At 43.1% G+C, this 27,503-nt stretch overlaps 1 pseudogene; it reads right to left on the reverse strand.

Annotated features, from left to right (window-relative positions):
- Positions 1 to 24,663: 24,663 nt before the first annotated feature.
- LOC126011343 (leptin receptor overlapping transcript-like 1) lies at positions 24,664 to 25,078 on the reverse strand (annotated as a pseudogene).
- Between the last annotated feature and the right edge of the window lie 2,425 nt (positions 25,079 to 27,503).

Raw genomic sequence — 27,503 nt, forward strand, 5'->3', positions numbered from 1 at the left:
GTATTGATTTATTTAACTAAAATATTTGGAAGACCATGCCAAGTTGTCTACCTAATTTTGGTCTTATTAGTTGATGTGGCAATATATATCTTGGGATTTGGTGTGCCCAGGATCATGGAAAGGAATTTTGATCAAAGATTTGGGGTTTTCTCTCACCTCCACCAGCTACAAAGTCTGTGATGTTGGCCAGTACATTTCACTTATCTGAGCCATGATTTTCTTCTTGAATTAGAGGTAATTGTTGTGCCTACCTCAAAGACTTACTTGTCTCTTTAAATATAAATATAACCAAGTGTTTAGCACAATGCCCATGAAATGCAGCACAAGTAATTTTAGCCATCTGCTTCTGACACTTTCAGGAAGCATGACTTTAAGTCTTTACAGCTATTTTCTCCTGTAAGCCTCAAAGCTGCTCCATTTGCTGTTACAAGACCACATTTATTCTATGAAAACTGTTAAGCTTCACAGTTATTTGTTACTCTTCTGTATTTGTTTTATACTTCATAAGAGCTTGCTTGGACAAGGGCACTTGCCTTGCACATTATCAATTCAGGTTCAGGTATAATTTGTGATACCCTATATGGTCTACCAAGACCTACCAGGAATGATTACTGTGGGCAGAGCCAGGAAAAAGCCCTTGGTGTGGCTGTGAGTACCCCACACCCCACGAAAAAAGAAAAAGACCCTGGTAAACAATTACAAAAGCTCTATTAGGTAGCAACTTTTATCATCTTCATCTTACAGATGAGGAGACTGAAGCTCAAAGAAGTAAAATATGGGCTGGAGCGGTGGCACTAGAGGTAAAGCCTTGCAAGCACTAGCCTAGGACGGACTTGCAGTTCATTTGATCTTCTGGCGTCCTATATAGTCCCCCAAGCCAGAAGCAATTTCTGAGCGAATAGCCAGGTCAATGGGTGTGGCCCTAAAATAAAACAAAAACAAAATAAAAAGGAAAATACGGGTTAGGAACATGGTTCAGGGGGTAGAGCATGTGCCTGGCATAGATACAGACTTGGGTTCCGTCCTTGACACTACATGATGCTCAGATCTGGTTCTAGTGGCCCCGAATACCGACAGATGTGTGCACACACACAGACACACACCACAAACACAGACACACACACACACACACACACACACACATACCCTCACACACAAATAGATTTAAACCATTAGCTCAAGATCACAAAGTAAGTGGGGAGACCAAGGTTTTTGTTCTGTTTTGTTTTTGGGTCACACTGGCAGCGCTCAGGGGTTACTCCTGGCTCTGTGCTCAGAAGTCACTCCTAGCATGCTCGGGGAACCATATGGGATGCAGGGAATGGAACTGGAGTCTGTTCGAGGTTGGCCACATGCAAGGCAAACACCCTACTTTGTGCTATTGCTCTGGCCCTGAGACCAAGTTTTTGAAGCTTGTGGTGTTAGCCATAGCTCTTATTAAAACTGCTCTTTCTAGTTTAAAATTTTCTTCTATTTTAATATTCCAGAACATATCTTTGGATATTTATGGCTTTTATATACTTTTTAATTATTTCCCTTGAGATATAATCCCAAAGATAAAAATAACCAGAAGACCTGGAGCATAGACTCAGGTGACACTTGCTCAAGGCCTCAAACTAGTGGTACTTGAGCCAGAAACATACCTTAGGGGTCAGGGTTGCGTGCTATGCTTGTGCTGGATCCCACTTTGGTCCTCAGCACCATATGGTATATGCACTTTAGCACTACCAGGTATAGCTCTGAAGTTCCCTGAGCTCTGAAGTTCCAGGATGACTCTGTTGGCCCCAACCTATTGCATACCATGGGACCTGAGAGAACACTTTATCTCTGACCCCAGTATTGAACCATCTAGCCTAATAGGCCATGCATCACTGGAAAAGGACTTTTGGCCCCTGGTCATTGCTTAGAAGGCCATTCAATTCCCCAAAAGGAATGATGTTTAGAGCAGGGCCCTCAAATATATTTATGTAGGCTCTTCACTGCACTTGACCCTTGGTCCAATTGGATCTGGACAAGAATTAAATAGGCAGATGGGCCAAAGTGATAGTACAGCATGTAGGGCACTTGCCTTGCATGAGGCCAACCCAAGTTCAACCCATATGGTGTCCTGAGCCCCACTACCAGAAGTGATTGATGAGTGCAGAACCAAGAGTAAGTCCTGAGAGTTGCTGGGTGTGGGCAAAAACCAAAAACAAAGGGCAAAGGAGAGCAGGCATTCCAAATGGAGAGGTAAATAAGAGGAACCTATCCCAAAAGGACAGAAAATTTTATTATTTTTGGTTTAATTTTGACAAGTGCTCAGGAATTACCCCTGGGTCTGTTCTTAGGAATTACTCTGGCTGGTTTAGGGAATCATATGGGTTACCTGGGATAAGTTGGCCTTGTGCCTTGCTGTATTATTACTCTAACCCTAGAGAGAATATTATAAAGGATTCTAGTAGAAGGTGGTAAGTCTAGATGATTCATTCCACAAATATTTTCTAGGCTTCTGCTTATGCCAGTAATATGGGTCAAGTAGTAAGTAAGGGAACGGTGAGTTGATTCCTCTACTCATGGAACAGATAATTTTTGGGGTTGGGAGATAGGGACAGATAGTTGACAATAAAATGAAATAAAATTATACATTATGATAAATGTTAAGAACTAATTAGGGGGCCGGGAAGGTGGCGCTAGAGGTAAGGTGTCTACCTTACAAGCGCTAGCGTAGGACGGACTGCGGTTCGATCCCCCGGCGTCCCATATGGTCCCCCCAAGCCAGGGGCGATTTCTGAGTGCATAGCCAGGAGTAACCCCTGAGCGTCAAACGAGTGTGGCCCAAAAAAACCAAAAAAAAAAAAAAAAAAAAGAACTAATTAGGGGGGCTGGTGAGGTGGCGCTAGAGGTAAGGTGTCTGCCTTGCAAGCGTTAGCCAAGGAAAGACCACGGTTCGATCCCCAGCGTCCCATATGGTCCCCCCAAGCCAGGGGCAATTTCTGAGCGCTTAGCCAGGAGTAACTCCTGAGCATCAAACGGGTGTGGCCCGAAAAACAAAACAAAACAAAAAACAACAAAAAAAGAAAAAACTAATAGGAACAAAGGATTCTCTTCAACAGATGGTACTGGGAAAACTGGATACCAGGTACAAAAGAATAAAACTTGACTCTTACTTTATACAAAGATTAACTCGGGGCCAGAGTGATAGCATGGAGATAAGGCGTTTGCCTTGCATACAGAAGGATGGTGGTTCAAATCCTGGCATCTCGTATGGTCCCCCGAGCCTGCCAGGAGTGATTTCTGCGCGTAGAGCCAGGAGTAACCCCTAAGTTTTTGGGTGTAACCCCCCCCAAAAAAAAAGATTAACTCAAAATAGATTAAGGACGCCAATATCAAGTCTATTTATATAAGATACACCAAAAAAGTGATAAGCAGGAATATCCAAAATTTATCTCAGAGGAGTCTTAAGTGATACCACCTCATTGGTAAATAAAATAAAAGCATATAAACAAATGGACTGCATCAAATTATAAAAATTTATCACTGCCAAAAAGAAATAAAGCCTGAAATCAGCCCCTGGACTTGGAGAAAATACTTGCACATCAAAGAGCCAATACCCAAAATATTTAAAGAACTACAAAGCTAACCAATAAAAAGCAATTTAAAAAATCACAAAATGGGCAGAGATGAGCAGACATTTTCTCAAAGATAGCCAACAGGCATATGAAAATGTTCATCATCACTGATTATCAGGGAAATCAAAGTCACGAGGACAATGAGGTATCACCTAAAACCAGCAAGAATGGTCTATATAAAAAGCCTAAAAATAATAAAAACAATAAAATTATTAATATATTTTATTTTATTTATATTATATTTTGAGACATACAAATATATAAATTTAGGTCTACAAATATATAAAATATATAACCATATAAATATAATATATAATAAACATATTTTAAAATACAATTTATTTATATTTAAATAAATTAAATATGATTTTAATTATATTAAATTACATAATAAAATACTTTTAAAAGTCTGAAAGTGTTGGCAGGGATGTGGCTATAAAAAACCTCTGTTTTGTTTTGTTTTGGGGTCACACCTGGCGGTGCTCAGCTCAGGGGTTACTCCTGGCTCTGTGCTCAGAAATCCCCCCTGGCAGGCTTGGGGGATCATATGGGATGCTAGGATTCAAACCGCCATCCATCCTGTGTTGGTTGCGTGCAAGGCAAACACTTTACGGCTGTTCTATCACTCCAGCCTCTAAAAAGAAACTCTTTTTTTTTTGTTTGTTTGTTTCTGGGCTACACCCGGCGGTGCTCAGGGGTTATTCCTGGCTGTCTGCTCAGAAAGAGCTCCTGGCAGGCACGGGGGACCATATGGGACACCGGGATTCGAACCAACCACCTTTGGTCCTGGATCGGCTGCTTGCAAGGCAAACGCCACTGTGCTATCTCTCCGGGCCCTAAAAAGAAACTCTTAAACTCTTTTTTTTTTTTTCACTGATCATGGGACTATTGCTTAGTTCAGTCTGTTTGAAAAATAGTTTGGAGATTTCTCAACACACTATGAATAGAATTTATGTATGACCCTGAATTCTGCTCCTGGGCATCTACCCTAAGAACACAAAAACTTTAATCTGAATGGATATATGCACACCTGTGTTCACTGCAGCATTATTTACAATAGTCACGATCTGGAAACAACCCATATGTCCATCAGTAGATGAGTGGATAAAGAAAAAAGTTGTGGTATAGGGGGCCTGAGAGATAGCATGGAGGTTAGGTGTTTGCCTTGCATGCAGAAGGATGGTGGTTCAAATCTCAGCATCCCATATGGTCCCCCAAGCCTGCCAGGAGTGATTTCTGAGAATAGAGCCAGGAGTAATCCCTGAGTGCTGCCAAGGGTGACCCAAAAACTAAGGGAAAAAAAAAAAGAAGTTGTGGTATAGGAGTCAGAAAGGTAATAGGGGTTAGGGCACTTGCTTTACACTTGACCAACCCTGGTTCAGTCTCTAGCACTGCAAATAGTTCCCTGAGCACAGAGCCAGGAATAAGTTCAGAAGATGTCTAGCTGTAGCCAAACCCCCTTCCAAAAATAAAAAGCATGAAAAAAATTACTGAGATGTATTCCATTGTGTATATATACACACAGTGAGAAAAGATGAAATTTTGCAGTTGCTGCTAATTGGGTAGAATTGAGGGTGTATGTTAAGTAAAATGAGACAGGAAGAAAAAGACAAATACCAGATGATGTCACTTATATGGAATATAAAGAAACAAAGCAAGCAGTTAGACTATCCAAAAGGAAACAATCCTGAATTACAGTCAATAGAATTGTGATCAGAAGATGCTAGTATGGATGGATGTTGCATAGCTGGGAAGGTGTTTGTCCTGCAAGTGGCCTACCTGGGTTTGATCCTGAGCACTGCCAGGAATGACTCCTGAACACATTGCCAGGAGTAACACCTGAGCACCACCAAACCAACAAACAAACAAAAATCATTTAGACAAAGGGTGTAACTTAGAAGTAGAGCACTAACATTGTATGTGAGGCATGCACTTCAAAATCATCAGTTGTCACCAACAGTTCCGTCTCTCCAAATGGACTGCGCTCCCAGACCATTGCCAAGCTCCTTGATTCTTCCTTCCTCATTCTTTCCCAGCTGTTCCTTCTCCACTCACTTTCCTGGACGAGGGAGACAGTCAAGTACTGTGGTGGCATTTTACTGGGATGGTTGGGGTACGATGTTGGTGTGAGCTACACATGGTACTCATTCTGAGGCTCAAATCCTAGCCCTGCCACTTAGCTACTGTCACAGTGCCTCAAATTCCGATCAGTAAAGGGTACTTCTTCCTTGCTGTGGGATAAGGTATCCAATGTGGGATGATCTGAGCGATAGTAGCTGGCATAGGTAGGTGTTTAATAAGGGACTAAGTCTTGCCCTTCTCTTGCAACCTTGGGAAACTAACTCTGAAGAAACACCTAGTAAGCAGAGAGTGATATAGGTATAAGACAACCATTGGCTCCCTAAATTTCTCTTAGTGGGAACCAAAAATCACAAATATCCACTTTCTGGGCCCGGAGAGATAGCACAGCGGCGTTTGCCTTGCAAGCAGCCGATCCAGGACCAAAGGTGGTTGGTTCGAATCCCGGTGTCCCATATGGTCCCCTGTGCCTGCCAGGAGCTATTTCTGAGCAGACAGCCAGGAGTAACCCCTGAGCACTGCCGGGTGTGACCCAAAAACCAAAAAACAAAACAAAAAAAACCCCAAAAAAACAAATATCCACTTTCCAAAGTATTTCAAACAAAATTTAATTTGGGGCCAGAATGATAATACAGTGGGTAGGGTTTTTGCCTTGCACAAATTTGACCTGGGCTTTATCTTTGGCATTCTTTTTTTTTGTTTTTTGTTTGCTTGAGCAGTGCTCAGGGATTTCTCCTGGCTCTATGCTTAGAAACCGCTCCTGGCAGGCTCAGAGGACCATATGGGATGCCAGAATTCGAACCACTGTCCTTTTGCATGCAAGACAAACGCCTTACCTCCATGCTATCTCTCCGGTCCCTATCCTTGGCATTCTATATGATTCCCCCAGCACTACTGGGAGTAATTCCTGAGAGCAGAATCAGGAGTAACCCTGAGCATCGTCATATGTGCCCTCCCAAAATACAAAGAAACAATACCCGCAAAAGACAGGTGAAAGACATAGCACAGCAGGTAAAGCATTTGCCTTACAAGTGGCCAACTAGAGTTTGAACCTCAGCATCTCATAAGATCCCCCAAACCTGCCAGGAGTAATTTCTTTTATCTATTTTTTGGGGGGGCACATCCGGTAGCACTCAGGGGTTACTCCTGACTCTGTACTCAGAAATCGCTCCTGGTAGGAACGGGGAACCATATGGGATGCTGGGATTTGAATCAGTGTTGGTCCTGGGTCAGCCACTTGCAAGGCAAAAACCCTAACACTGTGCTATCTCTCCAGCCCCAGGAGTAATTTCTGAGTGAAGAGCCAGGAGTAACACTGAGCATCCTAGATGTAGCCCCAAACCAAACTGAAAACAAACAATAAAGCCAAAAGTTAGTTTGGAACAAATGCCCACCAGGAATGGAGGACTTGCTCCTGACGTGCCACTACTGTGCTGAGTGCCTCAAAAATGTGCTCTCAAAAAAAAAAGAAAGAAAGAAAGAAAGAAAGAAAGAAAGAAAGAAAGAAAGAAAGAAAGAAAGAAAGAAAGAGAGAGAGAGAGAGAGAGAGAGAGAGAAAGAAAGAAAGAAAGAAAGAAAGAAAGAAAGAAAGAAAGAAAGAAAGAAAGAAAGAAAGAAAGAAAGAAAGAAAGAAAGAAAGAAAGAAAGAAAGAAAGAAAGAAAGAAAGAAAAAAGAAATGTGCTCTCATCCTTATGACCATCCTATGAAAACATTTCCATTTCTATTATTTCCACCTTATAGTTCAGGAAACTGAGATGTAGAAGGTGAAGTGTCTGGCATAAAGGCACATAGCTAACCCAGGGTAGGAAACTGAGACTTGAGCCCATGTTTTTATGGAACCCAAACCTGTGTACCCAACCCCTCAGCTGTCCTGCCTCAACACTAATCTGATACCATGTTTCATTTCCTGAATGACAGGCAGCCAAGAGAGAAGTGGCAGATTTTCTCACCATTCCATATGAACTAGACCTAAAGTCAGGCTGTGACCTGACCCCACTCCCCAAAATTGTCCCAGTGGATCCAACTAGGAGGTCTGAGAACTTAGGGTGGCTCAGACGTTCCTGCCTGTGCTGAAACAGCTTCCCAGAGCAACAGAACCATAAACACAAGCAAGTCTCTTAACAGGACAGTGAGCCTGAGTCATGTAATATTTATAGATGGGCCCCCACTCTTCTCAGCTTTGCCAGAATTTATCAAGTTCACTTGGGGCTTGGAGGGTGACAACCTGTTTATCATCCAAGGTGCCCAAACAGGCTATTGGGACATCCTCCAAGAACGAGGTCTGGAGGCCTGCCTGTGTTTAGACCTGACCTGACCCCCCACAGACTGAAGCAACACTAACCAGCCAGTTTTCCATCTTCCAAATACCCACAAGTCTCCACCCTCACATCCCCACCACCCAGTCAGATTAAAATGGGACAGATAAATTGTTTCTTCCAGGAAGACCTTTTGGATTAATCTGGGAAGGTTTCTTTCTCTAGCATCACTGCTTTCAGGGAATAAGTTTTTTAATTGCTCAGATATATTAATTAATCACAGTAACTTGGCTAAAAAAAGTCTATGTACCAGATAGCATGCCAAAACCTTTATTTTTGCCTTTTTAAAATCTTCATAATAATTTTGTTAAATGACTATTAATTTAATGTCATCTTCATAGGTGAGGAAACTGAGGTTTACAGAAGAAATGTGACTTTCCCAAGATCACACTGCCAATAGTTAGAGCAGACCCAGGCTCAAAATCTTGATTGGTCTGGTTCTAAGGTAAAATCTCTGGGTGATATCAGCAAGTTACTTCCCCGATGAACCTCAGTTTTTTTGTTTTTGTTTTTGTTTTTGTGTTTGGGCCATACCCGGTGTTGCTCAGGGGTTACTCCTGGCTGTCTGCTCAGAAATAGCTCCTGGCAGGCACGGGAGACCATATGGGACACCGGGATTCGAACCAACCACCTTTGGTCCTGGATCGGCTGCTTGCAAGGCAAATGCCGCTGTGCTATCTCTCCGGGCCCTGAACCTCAGTTTCTTAATCTGTAAAACAGAGACACTAATCTTTGCCTTTGACAGTTTTGAGGACTGAATAAAACTTACAGAAATAGTATACTTCCACCTGATCACTGTAGCCCTTCACCCTGAAGCCCCTACACTTGGTAAACGAAGTTGTTCTGGTCTTAGGGAAATAGTACTTTGGGTAGGGCATTTGCCTTGTATGTGACCAACCTGGTTTTGATCCTTGATACCCAAAACAGGGGTCTCAAACTCACGGCCCTCCATACAACATTTTGTGGCCCTGCCCTAGAGGAATCTTTTTTTTTGTTTTGTTTTAGTTGTTTGGGTCACCCCCCCCCCCAATGTTCAAGGCTTACTACTGACTTTGCACTCAAGAATCACCCTGACTTTGCCTCCTGTGGCCCCAGGTAAATTGAGTTTGAGACCCCTGCTCCTATATGGTCCTTCAAGCTGCCAGGAGTAGTATAGTAGCCAGGAGTAACCCCTGAACATCCTTGGGTATGGCCCAAAACATTAAAAAAATAAACTTGGGAGCTTGAGTGATAGCACAGTGGGAGGATGTTTGCCTTGCATGCAGCCAACCCAGGTTCAATCCCTGACATTCCATATGGTCCCCTGAGCACCGATAGGAATGATCCTTGAGCACAGAGCCAGGTGTGATCCCCCCTAAAAAAAAAAAACAAAAAACAAAAATCAACTTGTTTTAAGCTGTGTAAGAACATCAGCAGTTCCAGAGACTTGAATCCAGGACCCATACTAGAACTACCACCCCTGCCCCAGGGCTGCACCCTTTGTGCGGCTCCCCAATAGTCAATCTTCCGGTCCCCAGTGAGTCAGAACCCAGAGGCGAGACTGTGAGGGGTGGAGAGGGAGCAGGTGGTTCAGGAGGGGGCTGTGGAGCAGAGGCCAGTTGAATGACCAGGCTTGCCCTCTTGGGATCTATTTTGGATGGTGCCAGCTCAGGCTGCTGACAGCTGGATCCTGAGGTGTCAGTGCTGAGTTCACAGAGGGGCCCTGGGGCCAGATTTAGTGACTGAGCTCTGACCCCATTTGTGTGGCCCTGTTGCAGGCCTTGGGCAGAAGCTGAGCTTGTGATTCCTGGTAGGTTGGAGGCTCAAGGACCCCGAGTCCTGTGAAGATTGGGGCTGGGTTTCTGAGTGTTTCCCTGGGGTAGGCTGCTTCTCTCTGCTTTCTCCTTCCTCAGTCAGCTCCAAAATGGAGCTTCAGATAAATTTGGGTTCAAGGTCATGTTACCGTATATACTTCTGTGACATTGAATACAGTATTCACCTTCATTACTTCATTACACCTAATCTAGAAAGGGAGATTATCATACCTACTACCTAGCATAGTGATGATTAAATGGGATCTGGATATAGCTAAATCCCTCATTTTATCCCACCTATACTAGGTTCAAATCCTTGTAGTGGTAGCTTAGTTTTATACTGAGCTTTGTTAAAGATTTTCAGAACAAACCCCAGCTTCTTAAATTATAACCCATAGAACAGTGCCCTTTTTATGGGGGGTCACACCTGGCAGTGCTCAGGGGTTACTTCTGGCTCTATGCTCAGAAATCACTCCTGGCAGGCTCGGGGGACCATATGGGATGCTAGGATTCGAACCACCAACCTTCTGCATGCAAGGTTGCATGCAAATGCCTTACCTCCATGCTATCTCTCCGGCCCCCAGAACAGTGCCCTTTTAATTAATAATTTAGTTAGTTTTGGAATCAAATCCAGGGCCTCACATTCAATGTTAGTGCACTATTTCTAAGTTAGATCCTAGGTCTAAGTGACTTTGTTTGTTTGGCAGTGCTCAGGTGTTACTCCTGGCTCTGTGCTCAGGAATCATCCCTGGCAGTGCTCAGGGGACCGAACTCAGATAGGCCACTTGCAAGACAAACCCTCTCAGCTATGCTATCACTCTGGCACTAAGTGGCTTTTTAACAGTAGGGACTTCTTCCCAGGATTTTTTCTATGCCTAAACTTTTTGTTGTTGTGTTGTTATTGTTGTTTGGGGTGGTACTCAGGAGTTACTTCTGGCTCTGCACTCAGGAATTACCATGGTGGTGCTCAGGGGGTCATGTGCGATGCTGAAATTGAAACAGGGTAAGTCTTCTGCAAAGCAAATGCCCTATTCACTGTACCATCACTTTGGTCCTTTTCAGGGAGTTCTAGGTTGATCCTCAGCACTGCCTGGTCCTGTGAGCACTGTTAGGAGCTGTTAGGAATGACCCCCTGAGCACTGCCTTGTGTGATCTTCAGAGGACCACCCCAAACCAAAACAAACAAAACAAATTATACACACAGGCCTTACATTTGATTTTGTCAAATTATACCCATTCCCCTAAATGGGTACAAGAGAAATGACAGCATCCATTGTATCAAGTTTATTGTTTGATTCTTTTTTTTTTTTTTTTTTTTTTTTGGTTTTTGGGCCACACCCTGTGAGGCTCAGGGGTTACTCCTGGCTATGCGCTCAGAAGTTGCTCCTGGCTTCTTGGGGGACCATATGGGACGCCGGGGGATCGAACCGCGGTCCGTCCTAGGTTAGCGCAGGCAAGGCAGGCACCTTACCTCCAGCGCCACCGCCCGGCCCCTATTGTTTGATTCTTAGTGTTTTCCTTTAATCTGATAGAAGAAAAATTTTTATTGTTGTTTTAATGATAATTTTTTTTTTTTGTGGTTTTTGGGTCACACCCGGCAGTGCTCAGGGGTTACTCCTGGCTCCATGCTCAGAAATTGCTCCTGGCAGGCACGGGGGACCATATGGGACGCTGGGATTCGAACCGATGACCTCTTGCATGAAAGGCAAACGCCTTACCTCCATGCTATCTCTCCAGCCCCTAATGATAATTTTTTAAAGATAGTGCGGTACCTATAGTCTTTGATTTGGGAGAAGGAGAATTGACTTATATTTTTCTTTGTGAATAGCCTTTTTGTATCCTTTTGTTTTTAAAGTTTCATAGATTGTGGGTCTGTGCTGGGTTCTTACTGTTTTTTCCAAGTCACTGTCTTTTCACTTTGGTTATGGAGCAACTGCAGTTTAAATATAGTTTGTTTTCCTCCTGCCCACTGTTTGTGATCTAGATAGACCCAAGGGTACAGGTGGCAAACCCTAGGCTCAAGTTAGTGGGGGTAGGAAGCAGCAGGCCAGGTAGGATGAGCTGCTGGCCCCCAAGACTGTCGCTGTGGGATACAAGCACAAGCATATCTGGGTTAGTACAGAGCCCTGAGCTTGCCATGTAACTTCTACCACACCTCCCCCCTTCTAAGTTTTCCCCTTGCTGTGACCAGGGGCCATATTATTAGTAAAAAGAGTCTTCCCCAGCCCAAGGGACAGGGCTAGATGGGCCAATGTCATTGTGGCAGTAGATGGGAGACAGTTTCTTTATTGTGTTTTATTTTGGTTTGGGGACTATACCTCGTAGATGTTGGGTAAGGGTGTGGTGCTTGGGATCAGTGCAAATTATGCACTCAGCTCATTGAGTTGTCTCTCTGGCCAGAGAAATTTTTTGCCATTATTTATATATTTATTTTGGCATTGGAGCCACAGGCTGGTGATTTTCATTTTATTTTATTCCAGGCTCTATGTTCAGGGATGACTCCTGGTGGTGGTCAGGGACCATATGGAGTACCAGAGATGGAACAGCAGTCAATGCAATCATGTAAGGCAGGCACCTATGCTTAGTCTTATTTCCCCAATCCTAGGAGAAAGTTTTAGTCTAGGGCTCAGCACTCTAATTTTCTGAGTTCAAAGTCTGTGTGAGTCAGCTTAGGTTGCCAAAAAATAAGAGTGGGGGAATGAAAAACAGTCTTGTAGATATGAAGGCTTGGAAGTTCAAAGTGAAGATGCTAGAAGATAAGTTGAATTATTTTTTAATTTGGTTTAAAATTAAATAAAGCTATAGTGGTAAAGTGCTTTCCGTGCCAACCAGGTTCAAACCCTGGCACCTCATACAGTCCTGAGCCCTACCAGGAGTGATCTTTGAACATAAAGCCAGGAGTAAGTTTTGTGCACTTGTTAGATGTAGGCCAACACTCTCCCCAAGAAAATTAATTTGGGGCCGGAGAGATAGCATGGAGGTAAGGCGTTTGCCTTTCATGCAGGAGGTCATCAGTTTGAATCCCTGTGTCCCATATGGTCCCCCGTGCCTGCCAGGAGCAATTTCTGAGCCTGGAGCCAGGAATAACCCCTGAGCACTGCCGGGTGTGACCCAAAAACCACAAAAGAAAAGAAAAGAAAAGAAAAGAACAGAAAAGAACAGAAAAGAAAATAAAATAAAAGAAAAGAAAGAAAGAAAGAAAGAAAGAAAGAAAGAAAGAAAGAAAGAAAGAAAGAAAGAAAGAAAGAAAGAAAGAAAGAAAGAAAGAGGGGGGGCCGGGCGATGGCGCTAAAGGTAAGGTGCCTGCCTTACCTGCGCTAGCCTAGGACGGACCGCGGTTCGATCCCCCGGCGTCCCATATGGTCCCCCAAGCCAGGAGCGCATAGCCAGGAGTAACCCCTGAGCGTCACTGGGTATGGCCCAAAAACCAAAAAAAAAAAAAAAGAAAGAAAGAAAGAAAGAAAGAAAGAAAGAAAGAAAGAAAGAAAGAAAGAAAGAAAGAAAGAAAGAAAGAAAGAAAGAAAGAAAGAAAGAAAGAAAGAAAGAAAGAAAGAAAGAAAGAGAAAATTAATTTAATACAATTAATAGTTTTATATGGTGACAGCCTAGCTCCAAATTGTTCTTAACATCAATCTTACCTACTGCTACCCACCCCCTTCCTTGTATGTCTTCTCCCACAGTGTCAACAGTAGTCTTTTTTTTTTATAATTATCTTTATTTAAACACCGTGATTACAAATATGATTATAGTTGTATGATTACAGTCATGTAAAGAACACCCCCCCTTCACCAGTGCAACATTCCCACCACCAATTTCCCAGATCTCCCTCCTCCCCACCCCCCACACACCTGTACTCGAGACAGGCTTTCTACTTCCCTCATTCATTCACATTGTTATGATTGTTCTCAGTGTAGTCATCTCTCCAACTGCACTCATCACTCTATGTGATGAGCTTCATGTCATGAGCTGCACCTACCAGCCCTCATCTCTCTTGTCTCTGAGATACTGTTAAAAATGTCTTTCATTTTTCTTAAAGCCCATAGATAAGTGAAACCATTCTGCCTCTTTCTCTCTCCCTCTGACTTACTTCACTCAGCATAATAGATTCCATGTACATCCATGTATAGGAAAATTTCATGACTTCATCTCTCCTGACAGTTGCATAGTATTCCATTGTGTATATGTACCACAGTTTCTTTAGCCACTCATCTGTTGAAGGGCATCTTGGTTGTTTCCAGAGTCTGGCTATTGTAAATAGCGCTGCAATGAATATAGGTGTAAGGAAGGGATTTTTGTATTGTATTTTTGTTTTCCTCGGGTATATTCCTAGGAGGTCAACAGTGGTCTTAATGTCACCAATAGAAATGACAGTGTAGGATGTAAGATGTTGGATCTAGGAGGCATGGCCACTTTTGACTTTAGGTTTTCTCTGGGAGAGTCAGCTGCCATACTATGAGATGCTTAAATGTACTGGAGACTCAAGACCTGTGAGCAAGTCACCTTAAAAAGGGATATAGTGGGCCCAGAGAGATAGCACAGCGGTGTTTGCCTTGTAAGCAGCCGATCCAGGACCAAAGGTGGTTGGTTCGAATCCCAGTGTTCCATATGGTCCCCCGTGCCTGCCAGGAGCTATTTCTGAGCAGACAGCCAGGAGTAACCCCTGAGCACCGCCGGGTGTGGCCCAAAAAACAAAACAAAACAAAACAAAATAAAAAAAAAAAAAAGAAAGGGATCTAGTCCTGTGAATGAGCTATCTCAGAAAGAAATTCATAGCTGGTCCGATAGTAGTTTACCAGAACTTATTAACGTTAGTATCACAAAAGTTGGTATATAACCCCCCAATTGCTCAATTTGACTGGCTTAAAAAAAAAAAAGAAAGAAAGAAAGAAATTCATTACAGAAGGGGATCCAGCCCCATGAACAAGCTATCTCAGAAAGGGATTCTCCAGAACTTTCCAAACCCTCAGATAAAACTGAACCACACCTCAGCCAACTTGCTGAGGGACTGAACAAGAACCACTGAGCAAGAGTTTAGCTGCTTTTGCATATCTGACCCTTAGAAACCATGTGAAGTCATCAATGTTTATTAATGTATTCAGTTGCAGTATTTAGGGGAACTCCATTAGTAGCAATAGATGATGCTCAGACTGTGGAGTTATTCATAGTAATGATTCAGGAATGCTAGTCAGTAATAGTCGCGCTGGGCCATGGACTTCCACCTCGGTCCTCACCATCTTCAGTTCTTAGCATAGGGCAGAGTGTTGAGGGCAGACAGTCATCCAGATCCGTAGATGCTCAGAGGATACAGAGGCCCAGAGAGACAACTATGCTACCCATCTCTCATTCTAGAGGCGAGGAAGCAAACACGGACATTGTTACCTGTCAGAGAGCATGTAAGGAAAGTTCACACTAACTGTAATCTGTTCTCTTATGTTGGGAGGCTTCTGTGACCTCAGGGCTAATGTGTGCATTTATTGAATCTCACAGAACTTTCAACACTGTTGTTTTTCCACAAAGAAAAACCTTGGGCTCTTGGGGGTGCTCCATGCACTGTCAAGCATTCTCTAATCACCCATCTCCCCCTTAGCTATTCACACCAGTTGTCTAGGCTACAAACAAGAGGGCAAGCCTGGAGAGCACCTGATCCTCAGTGGTGAGATCACAGGGTGTTCTGATCAGTCCCAGAAGATTGAGGCCCAGGGGGCTTTCCCTGGGTTCCAGCCCCCACAAACCTGTCTCTGCCAACTGCTCTGGCTTTAGTTTCTGGATCAAATGACTCACTGGTTTGATCCTGTGTTTGAGATTGAATCTTTGATGAAGAGACATCAAAAGCATGTGACAGGGATCTCAAATGATAAGACTATAAATCTCAGCCCCTCGGCGCCATCCGTTTCTGGAGATGCTCCGGGCATGGGGGCTGTTCATGGGGGAGTTCAGAGGAAAGGCAGGGCATACCCTACCCTATCAGGGAGGCTGAGGTACTGGCAACAGCACACACACTTAAAAGGTTTGGTCCCATGAAGTACCAAAGAAGAATTTGGGAAAGTTGGAGCAATTCGGGCATGAAAGGGGAGATGGTGGGTGGTTTTTGGCACCGTGACCCCCAGAGTTGTGCCATGAGCATCCACTGGGAAGAGTTGCTGCGAGATCCAGGCCTGGGTGGGGGCAGAGAGGACACCACTGAATCCTCTCTCTATGACTCCATTTGGCAGATGCAAAAGCCCCATGTGGGTATGGCTTGCTGGGCATCACATTTCTGGTCTCTGGCAGAGCTGGTAGTGGAACCCAGGTGTCCAGGCCCCAGGCCAGAGTTCTCTCCTTCAACCTAGAGGCCTCAAAAGCTCAGGTTTCAGAAAAGTCCCCTCACTACTGGTAATGAAAAAGAACAAAAATTTAGGGTTAAATCAGTCTATTTTGAATCTACCTGCACTGGTGGTATGACTTTGGAGCAACTCTGTATAGTAAGCCATACCTCAGTTTTCTCATCTGTAACACAGGGATCAGTAGGAAGCACTCATGATTCTTGTGAGGTCTATTTGCAAGCAATGACTCAGTCAGAAATAGTGTTACAGGTTAGGGAGGTGGCTTAGTGAGAGAGCACTTGTCTGGAATGTCTGAGTCTGAGACGTGAATTCAACCCTAGCACCAAACACCCACACAAAATTGCATTATGGCTACTACCACCTTCCCTTTTCTTTTCCTTCCTTTCTTGTCTTCCCTGTGACTTTGCCTAACCCCTATCATTTGGAACCTCCTTCAGCACTAAAGCTCCTTCCTCTATAGCACAAACTTAGTACAGACTGGGAGTGGGAAGGGGTGAAGGTGGGGAGGGGGGCTACTTGGGGGGTCCCAAATGAGAAATCTGTTACTTAGTTTTGTTAAGTGACTTCCCACATGTCACTTATCTTGTCTGAGATTCAGATCCTAAAATGTCAAAATGGGGATCATAATACCCAGAATTATTCTATAGCAAATCAGTGGCTCATTTATTAAAAGGTAAAGAAGAGTAATGAGACAAAAACATAGAGTGATGGGGCCAGAGTGATAGCACAGTGGTAGGGCATTTGCTTTGCACACAGCTGACCCAGGACAGACCTGGGTTCAATCCACAGAATCCCATAAAGTCCCCCCAAGCCAAGAGGGATTTCTGAGCACATAGCCAGGAGTAATCCCTGAGTGTCACTGGATGTGGCCCAAAACCAAACAAACAAAGAAAAAAAACACAGAGTCTGGAGATGGTAAGGCATTTGCCTTACAGGAAGCCAACCCACGTTCAATTCCCATCATCCCATATGGTCTTCCACACATCATCAGGAGTATTTCTTGAATGCAAAGCTTGGAGAAAGTCTTGAGTGTTCCTGGATGTGGCCACAAAACAAAACAAAAGAAATGATCAGGCTTAGGAGGTGATTCAAAGTGCAGGATTTCATGCTTTGAGTGTGGGAAGCTGGGGTTCTATCCCTGGTAATTCCTGGATCCTTGAGCACTTTTAAGGGGAGTGACTCAAACTCTAAAAAGAAAAAGAAGGGAACTGAAGATATTACAGTGGGTAGGAGACTTGCCTTGTGCACTGTCCACCTAGACTCAGCCCCGAGAAACCCATATGGTCCCCTGAGTCCCACCAGGAATAATTCCTGAGTGCAGAGCCAGGAGTAACCCCTAAGCATCGCCAGATATGACCCCCAAACAAAAAAAAAAAACAAATAAATAAAAACAAAAAGAAATAAACATTATTTTGGTTAACTATGAAAATAAAATGGTAAAAAAATTCTTATTAGTTAGAAATGCTTATTAAAGTGTTGAGGGATCAGATGACATCTAAGATTTGCTTTGTATTTGTGAGGCTATCGGTTCTAAGCTAGGTCAGAAGGAACAGAGAAAAAGAGAGAACCATTCTAGATTTAGTACATGTTAATAATAATTGAAACTGAGCCAGCAGGGCCGGGCGGTGGCGCTGGAGGTAAGGTGCCTGCCTTGCCTGCACTAGCCTAGGACGGACCGCGGTTCGATCCCCCGGCGCCCCATATGGTCCCCCAAGAAGCCAGGAGCAACTTCTGAGCGCATAGCCAGGAGTAACCCCTGAGCGTCACAGGGTGTGGCCCAAAAAACAAAACAAAACAAAAAAACAAAAAAACAAAAACAAAACAAAATAAAGAAACTGGGCCAGAGCAGTGGTACAAATGGTAGGGCGTTGGCCTTGCACATGCAAGGACCTCGGTTCGATCCTCTGGCGTCCTATATGGTCCCCCAAGCCAGGAGCGATTTCTGAGTGCATAGCCAGGAGTAATACCTGAGTGTCACTGGATGTGACTCCTCCAAAACAAACAAACAAAAAAAACCCAAAAATAATAATTGAAACTGGTTTGATTGCATGAGTTCATTATACTTATATACATTATACTCTACTTTTGTCTATTTGAAGTTTTCATTAATAAGATTAAAAATGTGGGACAAGGGGCCAGAGCGGTGGCGCTAGAGGTAAGGTGTCTGCCTTGCAAGCGCTAGCCTGGGACAGACTGCGGTTCAATCCCTGGCGTCCCATATGGTCCCCCAAGTCAGGAGCGATTTCTGAGCGCATAGCCAGGAGGAACCCCTGAGCGTCACCAGTTGTGGCCCAAAAAGAACAAACAAAAGAAAAAGTGGGACAAGAGCAATAGTATAGCAAGTAGGTCATTTGTCTAGCCGTTCCCAAGCACAGAGCCAGGAGTAAACCCTGAGCATCAGCAGGTATGGCCCAAAAACCAAAGGGGAAAAAACTGGCAACTAAGTAAATGAGAAAAGTTTCAGAGAGGGAAGCAGTGGCTTCGACAATCTATTGAGATCCCATACTTGTCTTTCTGCCTGTCAGTTGGCTCTGCTGTATGTTCTAAAGAGAAGGGCTGAGACCCCTAAAATCTGGTCATGATTCTTCCTAACTATCTGGTTTTGGTGCTGGCTTTGTAGCTCACTGGCTGGGGACTTTGGCTATAGACCTCTCAGTGTCTATAGTTGAGCTGTGATCCCATTTAGGTTGCTTTCCTGGTGGACTCCCTTTACTCCATGGAAACTGTGTTGGTTTGATTTTTTTTTCTTGTTTGGTTATTTTGCTTTGTTACTTAGAAAGGTACATTTTTCAGGGTGGGTAGCCAATGAAGTGATGCTCAGAAATCACTCCTGGCAATGCTCAGGGGAACATATGAGGTGCTGGGGATAGAACCTGGATTGGCCACATGCAAGGCAATTGCCTTGCTCATTATATTCTTTCATCAGCTCCAAGTGTTTCTTTTTTTTTTCTTTTTTTGGTTTTTTGGGCCACACCCAGTGGTGCTCAGGGGTTACTTCTGGCTGTCTGCTCAGAAATAGCTCCTGGCAGGCACGGGGGACCATATGGGACACCGGGATTCGAACCAACCACCTTTGGTCCTGGATAGGCTGCTTGCAAGGCAAACGCTGCTGTGCTATCTCTTCGTTCCACGTGTTTCTTAATTTAAATCTCTATTAACAGTGGCCTAGGGGAACATACTGGTACATGTTTTGCAAATGTGACCTTTCCCAACTTTCCCTCCCCCACTTAGTTTTGCTTGAAAAGCCTATGTCTTAATGTCAGTTGCAACTGATTTCTTTCCTTTGATGAGGTTTCCAATGTTCCTTCCAGAAAATGATTTTATTTATGGAAGTCAGGTGGCTCTTAGACCACAAAGCCATGCGATTATCAGATTGTCACTAGGTTTGTACCTTATTGATCTTTTTGTAAGATATTATGTGAAATAGTTGCCTGCATTGCCAAAGTCAAATAAATTGTTGTCTTCAGTGTTGCTCTACTTAACTGAATTACTGTTGAATATTCTCTTCTTAGAGAAAGGACCATGCCCTTTTATATGACATGTTTTTAATAAATCTGACTCTCAAAACAACAAAACTATGATCCAAGTCTTCCTGACTTATTTTGTGGTCTCACCAGGGGGACAAGCAGCAAAGGCTTTTTGTGCGATGCTTGCCATGCAAGGTGATCAATACATGCTCCAGTGCAAGGAACAACAGTTTTAGGAGTCAGCCTACCTTGGATATGAACACCAGTTTGGCTCTGCCATTTATGGCTGTATGGCTTTGGTCAAACTAATTAACTTTCTGAATCCCATTTCCTCCCAGGGAAAACAGAGATCATAATCCCTCCCTTGCAGGCCTGTTGTGCTGATTGAATGACAGTTCATGTGTTGATGCCCAGTGTGGCCCACGTGGGAAATTCCCTTCCTCATCTCTTGACTTTCAGCAGTGCTGGCCTTGTCAGCACCCAGGCTGGAGTCCATCCTACTGTCCATTTGCTTGGCTTTTGCACCTGGACTGCCCAGTATGACTGGACAAAGTCAATAGAACCATGTGAATGGCAAATCTGGGAAATATTAAAATATCAGTGAGGATTTTCTGCTCCCAGTCTTTCCAGTTCTCCTGTAGGGCACTTCCTTCTTCTGTGTCAAGTCACAATATCAAACTTTCTCCACCTCCACTTATGGTTCTTCTCCCTACTTCAATCTTTTCTCTTCATCTTCAACACCTCTGAGTTTCATCCCCAGTCTTTCCTCTCAGCTCTTCAATTCAAAGGTTGGAGTATCCTTCTTCTTCTTGAAGCTTTAGGGTTTTCTTCATCAAATTCCCTCCCCCTGATCTCCCAGTACTTTCCACTGGCAGTTCTGTCTCAGTCAAAATAACTTGACCAGCTGCCTTCTCTCCTCCAACTCTGACAGTGACCTGGCATCTACCTTACTCATTTATTCATTTCAAAAACATTGCTTGGGGTGGTTGTTGGGGGAAGTTCTGGGAAATGGTTTAAAGGGCTGTGGTGGCTTGGGACCACTACATTATTGTCCCTTTCCACTGTTGGGTGGAGCCGCCTTACCTATTGCAGAAGTCTTGTTATGTGCCAGGCCTTGGGGATACTGACATGATAGAGATGGTTTTTCCTCAAAGTCTTTACAATTTTAGGAGAGTCAGACTCACAGATTAGGCAAGATGGCAAGTGGGGTATAAGGATGGAACCTTCCTGATACAGAGAATGGCTGGGTGTAATGAAAAAGGTGGCCCAAGGATGGCACTCCGATTTCTGGTCTGTGCAGATGAATGGACCTCAAAGCTGCTCATTCAGGCATGAGACAAGGGAATATGGTATGTTTTCCATTTGGGAAATGAATGATAAATTTGAGTACAAATTGTCAAACATCTTCAGCTTAGATTTCAGGGAGAGGCCTGACCTAAAGTTAGAGATTTTCAGACCATTGGTATATAAGGATTCAACAATCTTCAGAGGGTTCAGTGCTGCAAGTAAGAGAATCATTGCACTTTGATGACATTTCTTATTTCAGATCTTATGTAGTTAAGAGGTTCCAAGTTGGATAAATTGACAGCACAACTATGACATCTGTGACATTTTGACCAGTGTTGTTTAGGGGAGGAAATTATTGGAACCGTACATGGCAATGCTCAGGGGCTACTTACTCTTGGCTCTGTGCTCAGGAGTGACACCTGCAGTGCTCAGGAGATTGTATGCAGATAAGGAGGATCAAACAAGGGTCTGCTGACTGCAAAACAAGTGCTTTAACCCTTCTACTATCTCCTTGGTCCTTAGGGAGTTGATTCTCTCCTCAAACTGTCTCTTCTCAATTGCCTAGTGGAGGCACTTCTACCTCTCACAAGCCCATTCTTGTGCTTGACTTGTTTTCACAGTGCTTTATCCTTACTCTTGACCACCCATTGACCATAGCTTTGTTACTTTTTTTGGTATTTAAAATCTTTATTGTTTCAGGGGCTGGAGTGATAGCTCAGCAGTAGGGCGTTTGCCTTGCACGCCCTGTCCAGGATAGTCCTGGGTTCCATCCCTGAGTCTCATATAGTTTCTGGAGCCAGGAGCAATTTCTGAGCTCATAGCTAGAAATAACCCCTGAGCATCATTGGGTGTGGCCCAAAAACAAAACCAAAAAATCTTTATTGTTTCAGCATCAAAATTTTCTAACCATAGGAGAATGGCAATGCAGTATCAGTGCATATTCTATGGAAAATTCATACCTCAAGTAAGTAGCCTAGAAATCTGAGACAGCACTATGTCAAGTTAGTGTGCAAGGTTAAAGACAATGTTGCCAATGCAAGTAGTATACAGAAAAAATATGCATGGTCAAAAGAATACAACAGTAGTAGTACACTGCACTGACATTCTAGAACAGAAAACAGAAAAAGAACAAAGTATGCTTTCTGCAAAAACACTCTCCAAGATCACAGGATTGAGTTCCCAATGATATCCCCAGCAGTCTAGTTAATGTGTCCCTGTACCTTCCTGTTTTAGGTCTACAATATTATAACACTGTAAGCCATTTTATGCCTAATTAGTAAATGGTTCAGCCACATGCAGATAATTTATTCTGCTTCCAATCACAGCCAAATGTAACAGTTAGGTTCAATAATAAAAAACTGTGGTTTTAGGCATTTTTAGTAAAAAGCTGAACAAACCCAAAATTTGTTACCATTTTCTTAAGAAATAAACTTTATAAAACAAAAATATGGCTGTTTTGCTTATTCAGTTTTTTCTAAAGGAAAAACAACTTTTATGTGATCATAAGGAATCAACAAATATTAACAAAACATTCTCAGACCAACTTTAGTTAACTTTTTCTAACTAGCTTCTGAAGAAAGTATTGCTAATTATGAGAAGCAATAATGACTACATTTGATCATACCTGGCTACTGAGAATTTTTTGGTTAGCCTTGTCTCTAAAATTGCTACACAGTTGGATTTGACTACTTTACATTAATTCACATAAGAAATGCCATTTAAAAGGAAATAATAGATGGTCTCTCTCATGATGATATAAAATAAAGAGCTACAATTATTATGGTCTAAGTCTTAAGTTGTTTTATTTATTTATTTATTTTTTATTTTTTGGTTTTATTTGGGCCACACCCGTTTGATGCTCAGGGGTTACTCCTGGCTATGCGCTCAGAAATCGCCCCTGGTTTGGAGGGACCATATGGGACGCCGGGGGATCGAACCGCTGTCTGTCCTATGCTAGCGCTTGCAAGGCAGACACCTTACCTCTAGCGCCACCTTCCCGGCCCCAAGTTGTTTTATTTTTGCTGTTTTTGTTTTTGTTTCTTTTTGGTTTTTGGGTCATACACAGCAGCAGCGCTCAGGGGTTACTCCTGGCTCTATGCTCAGAAATCGCTCCTGGCAGCTCAGGGGACCATATGGGATGCCGGGATTTGAACCACTGACCTTCTGCATGAAAGGCAAACGCCCTACCTCCATGCTATCTCTCCAGCCCCAAAGTCTTAAGTTGTTAATGCATAAATTATCTGAAAGACTAATAAGTCACTTGTTAATCATATTAAGGCCTTGCAGGGCAGGGGCACTCTAAATATATGAATAGCAATTAAAGCTCAGCTAAGTTAAATTAAGTACTTCTAATTTTTTTTGTTTGTTTTTTGTTTTTTGGGCCACACCCAGCAGTGCTCAGGGGTTATTCCTGGCTGCCTGCTCAGAAATCGCTCCTGGCAGGCTCAGAGGACCATATGGGACACCGGGATTCGAACCAACCACCTTTGGTCCTGGATCGACTGTTTGCAAGGCAAACGATGCTGAGCTATCTCTCCGGGCCCTTTATGGATTATTTTTTTTGAAGCACTTCTAATTTAAAGTGTTATTAAACTATATTTAAAAAGTTATTTTGCTTAATATATACAACATATAAAATAAATTAAAAAGAGAAATCAGAAAATGGTTTTCTGGCATATATGACCCAAATATACAACTTTTTCTCACTAGCAGTAGTTCCATATATGTTCATTTTATCCATGGTAAACATGAAAGGCTGATAGAAATCCAGAAACTCACTTATAAATAGAAAAAGGTTTCAAAAATGGATTTCAACATTTCTTCCCACAATGCAACTCACTCTATCCTATAATAAACATAAATAAAGTCCATCTCAAAAATCTAATATTTTACACCCTTACAGTTTAACAAGTTTTAACAATTGAGAAAAAATGTACTATTCTATAGCAATCTTAAAATAATTCTCAATACACAAAACTCCTGCTAACTGGCAAAATGTACAATCATTATCAAGGGAAGAGGAATTAATATTTGGCCCTTCTGAGGTATAAATGCAGCGATATTTGCTCTGAGTATATAGTCTATAAATAATGCCAAAGATCTGCATGTTTGTATAAAATTGGGAATGGTATCATCCTGACTGGCTGAAAACTCATTTCCTAACTTTTTGAAATAATGGCAGCTAAATAATTTTAAGATAAAAGATATACTTTAGTCCACTAATATAAGCCAGCAGAATTTTGAATTTCTAACCAATGTAAATATTTATTACATTTAAAATCATTTAACATTGCATATATACTTTAAATGAAAGGAACAGGGAAAAACACATAAATGTTTAAATTCAGCAAGACACCCTAAAAAAGCATATCTGGTTACATATGATTTTTTTTTTCTGTTTTTTGGGCCACACCCAACGGTGCTCAGGGGTTACTCCTGGCTGTCTGCTCAGAAATAGCTCCTGGCAGGCACGGGGGACCACATGGGACACCGGGATTCGAACCAACCACCTTTGGTCCTGGATCGGCTGCTTGCAAGGCAAACGCTGCTGTGCTATCTCTCTGGGCCCATCTGGTTACATATGAATCAATCAAGCTTTTCCAAAAGAGAAAATCCTTTTAATCTTTTGGCAAATCTCTGTGAAAATAGTATGCTTACAATAAAGAAAAGGGAGAACCTAGAATACCCCCAAGAGGCTTGCTTCTACCAGTCAGCACCAGTGCCCCTTCTTCTGTGTGCATGGATGACTGACAAATGACAAGTCCACTTGACAGTAGTTCAGAAGGTCCTTTTACCACTGCTGCCAGCTAAAGTCATCATGCTTCCAAAACCCAAAAAAGCCCAGTATAGTAGCAAAGATCACTGTATTTCATGTAAGAACAAGTTAAGCACAAGCTCCCCACTCAATCAGATATGCTCTGGCAAACACGTTAGGGAGTCCAAAAACTGAAACAATGATGCCTGTTGTAAGAAATATGGCAAATTCCTTACAAGGATTACTCATAGCATCTGTATCATCCACTAATCTTCTTGCTATACAGTATGGAATAGGTAATAGAATGTAAAAAAAACAACAACAACAACAACAACAAAAAAAAAAAGAGGGACCAGTATTGGTTGTATTTTGAAAGGACACATCCCAGCATAAAAAACAACCCAATTGCTCCTCCAAAGGACAAAATAATCAAAGCTTTAATGCTGGCCATGGTATAAAGTTTGCTCCAGGCTCCAGAAGCTGAGGTGGTGTCCTCCAGACAGCAGCAGGAAGTCAGCTTTGTTACTTTAGCAAAAGAGAATGAGCTTCCCAGTCCAGGCTTCTGCCTTTGTTTCAGTGGGTGGACAGTGTTGCCCAACATTTCAGATACTTGGCTAAAACAAAGTTCTGTGATGGAGAATGAAGTGGGAGGGGGCTCATCCACCTGGCTGACCTGAATATATCTACCTATAGTTCAAAAGTAGAAGCAAAGAGGACTGGAGAGATAGTGCAGAGGTAAGATACTTTATACAGAGTCAACCTTGCTTCAAATCTCGAACACCCTTAGTAAGCACTGCCAGGAGTTACTCCTGAGTACAGAGCCAGGAGTAAACCCTGAGCACTTCTGGGTGTGGCCCCCAAAACAAACTAAACTAAATTAAATAGAAGAGATACAAAGTACTTGGACTACTGCTCTACTGAGTTAAGTATGACTGGATTCCTGTCCAAAAGCCCCTTCTGGGTGACTTTATACAATTTATTTTTATGAGTTCCCTTTTCTATGGAAATCACTTCCTCTCTGTCTGTCTGTCTGTCTGTCTGTCTGTCTGTCTGTCTCTCTCGTTGCCACACTTGGCAATGTTCAGGGGTTACTCCTGGATCTGTGCTCAGGAATCACTCCTGGCAGTCCTCGAGGGACTGTATGGGATGGGGAGAATCAAACCTGGGTTGACTGCATGCACGAGGTCACTGGACTTTTTCTCTGGCCCCCCTCCCCTTGCCTCTCCTTCCTAGTCAGTACATAGTAGAAGCTGTGTTAAATTCATTTTTAATTATAAAGTCCTAGTGTAGTGGATGGTGAGGCCTTTCTCAGCTAGGCCCTGTGCCTGCAGCCCTTTCTGCCGGCGGGTCTGTAGTTAGCAGGGTAACGAAGAAATGATCCACAGCAGTCAGATGAAGCTTCAGGAGATATCCAGCTTTATTACAAGGCCCTAAATGCCATGTGTGGCTTCTAAGTTAAGCAGCCTCTTTCCTGCTCCTCCATGATTCTTCTTGTGTCCGATCTCCCTCCCCTCCCTACAGGCAACCCTTTAATTACCAAACACAGACCCCTCCCATCTGTGGGTGGGTCTCACCATCCAGGTGAGATTAGCACATGGCATTGGGGAGGGGTAACAAACCTGTGTACCTCAAATGCCATTAGCATTTGAGGAGAACACCCTCATCTTGAAATTTTCCAACACCTATCCTCTAAGTATACCCTTCCTCTTCCTATATTTTCCCGGCTCTTTTACCCTCCATGCTCACTCACTAAACTTGTCCACTACCACCACCAATCCCAGTCCAGGCTAAACCTTTTCTCCTGCCTGCCTCTTCTGTGAGGCCTTGGCCTCTCTGGTATGGATAAGGCTTTGAGGCTTGTAAAGGATTGATCTCTTAGTGCTAGACTCTAAACAACTTGGCACAGGGAAAAAGGTTACTCATTTTGTCTGTCACCTTGGTACTGGATGCAATTAGTACTCAGAAAAATGTCTCACGGATGACTAAGATTCACAGCTTTGCCATTCTTTTTCTTCCTTCCTTCCTTCCTTCCTTCCTTCCTTCCTTCCTTCCTTCCTTCCTTCCTTCCTTCCTTCCTTCCTTCCTTCCTTTCTCTTTCTTCTTTCTTTTCTGCTTTCTATCCTTCTTTCCTTCTCTTTCCTTTTTTCTCTTTTCCTTCCCTCTCTCCCTCCTTCCATCCTTTCTTCCTTCCTTCCATTCTTTCATCCTTCTTTCCTTCCTTTCTTTTCGGCCACACTGTCCTCACAATTCTCTAACTGGCTGAACGTTCAATGCAAGTGCCTGACTAATTCTGTAGTTTGTTTGTTTGTTTGTTTTTCGTTTAGTTTTGTTTTAGGTATACATCTATTGGTGCTAAGGACTTAGTCTGGCTCTGTGCTCAGGGATCACTCCTAGAAGGCTCAGTGCCTGTTATGAGGTTGACCTGCTGCAAGGCAATCTTCCTACCTACTGTACTCTCTTTAGCCCCCAGAATGAGTTTCTTTTTAGTCTTTGTGGTGCTTTTAATTGCCGGGGCACCCTAGTGATGTTTTCAGCGGTCCCAAGTATGTACTTGGTGATGTGGGGGGGACCATGCGGTGCTGGGAATGGGACCCAGGACAGGCACATGCTAGACAACTATTGTACTATCTCCCAACCTCATTGCTACTTACTTTCTAAATGACTTTCAGGGAAGTCTTCCTTTTCTATATCTCAATGTCAGTATCTGCAAAATGAGGGAACTGGACTTCTTATCAAGGAAGTCCTCTCAGTGATAAAGATGGAGGGACAGAATAACCAGGAAGTTTGGGTCACCGTCACCAATATCATGCCATGCTCAGGATGGTCAGAAAAAGAATCAGAGACTCTCCTGGACCTCAATATGGCCATTTCCCAGG

The sequence above is a fragment of the Suncus etruscus genome, chromosome 6, assembly GCF_024139225.1.
Source record: "Suncus etruscus isolate mSunEtr1 chromosome 6, mSunEtr1.pri.cur, whole genome shotgun sequence".
NCBI lineage: Eukaryota > Metazoa > Chordata > Mammalia > Eulipotyphla > Soricidae > Suncus > Suncus etruscus.